This window comes from Haliotis rubra, unplaced genomic scaffold (assembly GCF_003918875.1).
Source record: "Haliotis rubra isolate DU_JTF1 unplaced genomic scaffold, ASM391887v1 Scf263, whole genome shotgun sequence".
NCBI lineage: Eukaryota > Metazoa > Mollusca > Gastropoda > Lepetellida > Haliotidae > Haliotis > Haliotis rubra.
Window position 1 is genome coordinate 81,087 of NW_025766703.1, and position 6,103 is coordinate 87,189.

Consider the following 6,103-nt stretch of genomic DNA (forward strand, 5'->3'; position numbering starts at 1 on the left):
TGACCATTATTGACATAGTTAGCTAGTATATCGTTTAGGTTATACTTATGTACAAGTTGCAGCATGTTGTATATCGGGGATTTTCTACTATATACATTGCATGTAGAGCTATCTGTACACATAAATTGACCAAGGCGAACTAGAAACATTACTTTAAAAACACAGTTATACTTTGCATTACATAACTTTCCTAATAGGTAGAGGGCTGTTTTATCTATGTAATACTGTAGTGGCATGATACCGATACAATCCAATACAACAATACTGGGAGTGCGCTTGTGTAGTCCCTGAACTTTTTTTACAAAATTGTCGTTGTACAACTTCAAGTATTTCATACTCTTTAAGAGGAAGTTTACCCCATACGTTACATCCATAGAGGCCACATGATAAGATTACCCTCTCCCAGATACGTGCTGCAGATATCGGGTTAAGACCTCCAAAATACAATCCATTATTATGATTAGTGTTCATGAGTACTCGTAGCTTTTCACATGCAGATTTTGTACGTTCAAGTGATGATCTATCTGTACTGAGATATACACCTGCATATTTAATAGATTTCCTTTGTGGAACATGTATATCACCAATTAATACATTACTGATGTTAACGTTATTGTTTGAGCATTCAAAGTGTAGAACCGCACTCTTGCTTACATTATATTTTAGCTGCCATTTATGAGCATAGTTTTTAGCGACATCGAGAAGATTTTGCAGGCCTTTGGTAGAGGAACTCATCAGAGTAGTGTCATCAGCAAGAAGAATCCCAGGGCATTTACCCCATGGCAAAATTAAGCCAGAATCTGAATTCCCAAGTTCATATAGGAGGTCATTAATAAATAATGTGAATAGCCAGGCGGACATTACTCTACCTTGGCCTACTCCTTGATTGACGGGGAATGTATCCGATTTATACCCTTCAAAGCATACAAATGATTTCATGGAGCTATAGGAGAGCCTTAATATTCTCCATAGTTTACCCGTTATTCCAATATCATACAGTTTAATAAATAAGCCATCAAGCCACACCCGATCAAATGCCTTTTCATTATCTAAGAATGCACAGTATACAGGCGATATCCTTTCATTGTAATATGCAATGTTTTCTTTTAATGTCAGTACGGCGGTTTCAGCACCATAGTGACGCCTAAATCCAAATTGCAGAGGATGGGGAAATTCTATCTTAGTATCTATCCAGGACTCTATTCTGTTAAGGAGAAGTCTTTCAAAGAGTTTACTTAACACAGAAGTCATGGTTATTCCTCTATAACTGGCAGGGTCATGTTTTGGTTTACCGTTGCCCTTGTGTATTGGAAGAATTTGACCTATAGAAAATGATTTAGGAATGTATTCAAACGTAATAATGGCATTGAATAGTAAGGCAATATGATGCAGCAGCGATCTACCAGCCTTCTTTATGTGCTCATTCACTATACCGTCAGGACCAGGCGACTTTCGTACTTTTAGTCGTTTTACTGAACAATGGATTTCATCTTCAGTGAATGGACAGTGCAATGGCGAACCGATGTCGTTGTGCATGTCATCGCTTGTTTCAATATTAGCAATTTGCTCTTTCACATTCTGAGCATGTACATAGTCACATTTTACATCAGGGAAGGAGTAGCTAGTGAATGGAAATAAAGTCCAAACAGACTGCAAATATCCTTTCCCTCGTAGCAAGTTTGAGAATCATAGGTAAGTTTTTCAATATTACCTTTGCAGCGTTTGTAACGTTTTGTAGTTTTGTAAAATTCTTTAACATCTACTTCTGCTGCTTCGTAGATTTCATCAAATCTATTTTTAGCTAACTGGTGTTTTGCATGGCGATGTTTCTTACGAAATAGCCGTTTACTTTCTTTATATTTTGCATAGGCAGCATCGTTTTATCTCTAACTTTACCATTTGCAACCCACTGACGGCGACAATTTCGCATTTCTTTATGCAGATTATTAAGACCATCTTTCTTCCAGTAAGGTTTAAGAAATGGCCTAAAGCGTGTGGATGGAATACTTCCGGCAGCAGAAGCATGTAAGGAGCCTGTGATATAATCACAATAGTATTCGATGTAGTCTACATTGTTATCAAAGTGAGCATTGTTAATTTCAGTTCCACGAAAGTAGTTTTCTGTTTCATATCGATATAACATTAGGTCAGTTTCACTTGCTTTAGTCCAGTTTAAGTTTCTCCATGATAGTACCCAACATGTACAGGAAGAAGTATACAGACAAGTATTGGTAGGTGATCCGAGATGTTATATGGGATGCCAGTGTCAATGACATATCCAGTTACACTGCTTAGTGAATCAATGTCTACAAAGACATAGTCAATTAATGATTTTACTTTGTTACATTTACTATGGAAAGTGTACCTTGACTCGTCAAGTGGAACCACAGAATAAAGGTGACGTTCGCTAAGCAGTCGTAAGAGGCACCTAGCCCTGGGTTTCATATTAATACCATGACTGATATCAGTATTAAAGTCTCCTAGGAGGTATGTTGGGTATTCTTGAGAGAGAATATCATAAAGTTCCATAACATAGTACAGTTCTTCATAGTACACACTGTCAAGGACATTTGTCGATGGCAGTCTAGTCCCAAGTATATACACATGGCTGGTAAAGATGTGCAGTTTGATACACAGTACGTGGCGGCTGTGGTGGGTGTCAATAAGAGTAGCTTTACACCAGTCACCTTTCCGTACAAACATGGCTACACCTCCATAACCTCGTTGGTGCTGGTTAGAGTCACAACTGGATTTAGAATACACATTAAATATTCCATATATCCCACAAATCCGTTTTCTGTTTACTTCCGGATTACCAAAAATGGAATCGCGAAATGTCGCCTGCACCCCAAGGAAAAAGAGAAGTCGAAATTTCTCTGCTGATGATGAGAATGTTATCCAGTCAATGGTTGAGACCAACTCTGTAGTTTATCATAGGCATGCGAATGTCGTAGCGTTACGAACGCTTGTATTGGAACACAAGGTTCCAGACGTTTGCATTTATATTTCAAAGACATATGATCCCAGCTCTGTGTGGGACTTACTTCAATTCCGACAACAGAAAAGACATTTTAATGAGAAACTATAGCACAGCTATAGATAAAATATGATGAATCCATGAAAATACATGTAATATTAATAGTAGAAGCATGTTTTCAGTGGATAGAAGATTTACAAATATTACACACAGGAGTTACGCTTAGACGGCTACAGTCTTAATGAATCTTCGAATTCCCACAAGACCTATCCTTCACTTTTAACTCCTTAAATTGTCATGACTGTATGGCCAAGTCATTAAGATGCTATCAATACCATTTATGAATTATTTGCCAAGTCTGTCAAAAATTGTAATGTATGAACACACATTGCCAAACCTTTTAACATCAAACAATATAGATGTTGTGACAAAAAAACCATTAGCTTTTATCTGAAATATGCATTCAATGCCAATAGAAACTTAATATGTTACTAGCACCACGTGCAAGTAATCAAACTGTAATTGTACTAGAGGCCCCAGGGCCAACACTGCTGAATTTAATCGATCTTACTGTTGACAGGAATCTCATGAATAAAACTGTGTAATATTGTCATTATCTGAACGCCTTCACAGACGCATATTCCGGAAAGATGTCTTGAAAAACATGAAGCTGCGTCTAATTTATAGAAGAACATAATTTCCTCGATACTCATTAATCAGATGAACCTTCATTTAGTTCAATTCACAAGTGACTGCAGAAAATGCATAATTATTTTTAATGACTTCAAAGTCGGAAAACATGTATCATATTTCATAAGTGTATTATAGAACGCTGTAGTAGATGAACATAATTTCCTCGATACTCATTGATCAGATGAACCTCCATTTAGTTCAATTCACAAGTGACTATAGAAAATGCATAGATAGTTCTTTTCAATTTCTTCAAGGACGGAAAACATGTATCATATACTCTCCAAAAAAAAGAAACGCATCATGAAAATAGCAATTTCATGTAGCAGTGAATTAAAACGTGATTCATTTAACAAAAGTTTTGGGCTGTTTATGAGTCCTATGGTGTTTATATTTTGAAACATCACAACAAAACGCACCATCCGTAAAATTCCCGCATTTAACAGCATGGTTTTCAATTTCGGCGTGTAGTGTCACAGAATACACAATTCACATGCAATGCACGTGAAAGTTGGGGATCAGATAGTCTCAATGATGGGTATAAAAGGTTGATCGCTGTCTGTCGATTATTCACTGTATTTGGAATATTGTTGACGAACGCAAATACCACGTCTAAGTGAAGCCAACCGTCATATCGCCATTGGTTTGCTTGAAAGCTGGCCAGTCTCGACGTGCAGTTGCCCGACGCATGAATGTTCACCAAAGCACCATTTCACGGCTTTGGGAGAGATATCGCCGGCAGAATGCCGTAGCAGATGCCCCTCGTAGTGGGCGACCTCGAGCGACCACTGCGGCGCAGGATCGCTACATCCGGGTACATCACCTGCGACATCGAAAAGCTACGGCGACCAGTACCGCTCGACAAATACCGGATTGAGGAGGCTTTCTGCACAGACCGTCAGGAACAGGTTGAGAGAGGCTGTTTTACGTGCCAGAAGACATTATTTTGGCCCTGTTCTTCGACAACAACATCGTCGACATCGAGTTCAATGGTGCACCAACGTTCAGGCTGGAACCTACCGAATTGGCGTAGAATCTGGTTCAGTGATGAATCACGATTTCTATTGGAACGACGCGGTGGAAGAATGCGGGTGTACAGACGTCGACGTGAACTTTTCGCCGACGCTTGCGTTCCCCAGGTGGACAGATTCGGGAAGTGTTATGATGTGGGGAGAGATCACCTGCCGTAGGAGAAGTGATTTGGTGATGATCCAGGGCAACCTGACAGCTCAACGGTACTGTGACGAAATCCTACGCCCACACCTCCTTCCAATCATTGATCGCCAGAGGGAGTTGTTTCAACAGGACAATGCCAGGCCCCACACAGCACGTCACACTAGAGAATTCCTCCAGAACCACAACATCAATGTGCTCCCCTGGCCCTCAAGATCACCGGACTTAAACCCGATCGAACATCGGTAGGATGCCCTGGACAGACGGGTGCGACGCCGTAACCCTCAGCCCCAGACACTTCAGCAGTTTGCACAGGCACTACAGGCAGAGTGGGCTGCGATTGGGCAACACGAGATTCTGAGACTTATTCGTTCGATGCCGAGGCGATGCCGTTCAGTTCTGGGTGCCCACGGTGGTCACACGAGGTATTGACTTCAGCGCCACCACACGTCTCCATGTGACACTCAAACTGACTTTCCTCGAGTTGGTGCCAAAGAAGATAAGTCTGCATTCCCAGTGTGCAATTTCGCTATATTTCATTGACTCATAAAGACTACAAGATGTTTCAAAATATACATAAAAGTACAGTTGAAATTCCTATATGCGTTTCTTTTTGGGGAGAGTATATTTCATAAGTGTATTATAGAACGCTGCAACGATTCGGCAGAGAAATACTATTGCGCCATTGTATTCCTTATATAAAATACATCAGTGTATAACATTAGCATTAAGATATTGTTATACAATAAGTTGAAAATTCCAAACATTATCGTGTAAAATGACAAGAGATAGTGTTGTGTTCGCTGTGACAAAAAGGGTTTCGATATTCAAATATAAAATTTAATCAAAGTGACTACGAAGTAGGCCTGCATATCACTCACAACTTGCAACGTTTCGCGAAGGCCGGTATTGAGACGACAATTACATCACATATATTTCATATTCAGCGGCGACAAATGCATCACTGAATTCTAAGGCTGGGACGGGTACTACGGTACTCGAATCCGGGTCGGGTACAGTTGGATTCGAGTCCTATTTCTAGGAATCGGGTACCCGGAAAGGGAGAGAGCTCTGTAATGACAAGGGCAGACAATAGCTTGTCTTTTTCGTTTTTGACGTAACACACATTTACATGATTGAGTGAGTGAGTGAGTGAGTTTAGTTTTAGGCCGAACTCAGCAATATTCCAGCTATATGGCGGCGGTCTGTAAATAATCGAGTCTGGACGAGACAATCCAGTGATCAACAACATGAGCATCGATG

General features: G+C 40.1%; 1 long non-coding RNA gene across 1 annotated transcript; it reads left to right on the forward strand.

Moving 5' to 3' along the window:
• The first annotated feature begins 247 nt into the window (after nucleotides 1-247).
• Nucleotides 248-5,881, forward strand: LOC124280251. The gene is made up of 3 exons (XR_006899628.1): nucleotides 248-1,111; nucleotides 1,341-1,344; nucleotides 5,871-5,881. It is a non-coding gene; the product is annotated as an uncharacterized LOC124280251 (long non-coding RNA).
• Nucleotides 5,882-6,103: the final 222 nt, after the last annotated feature.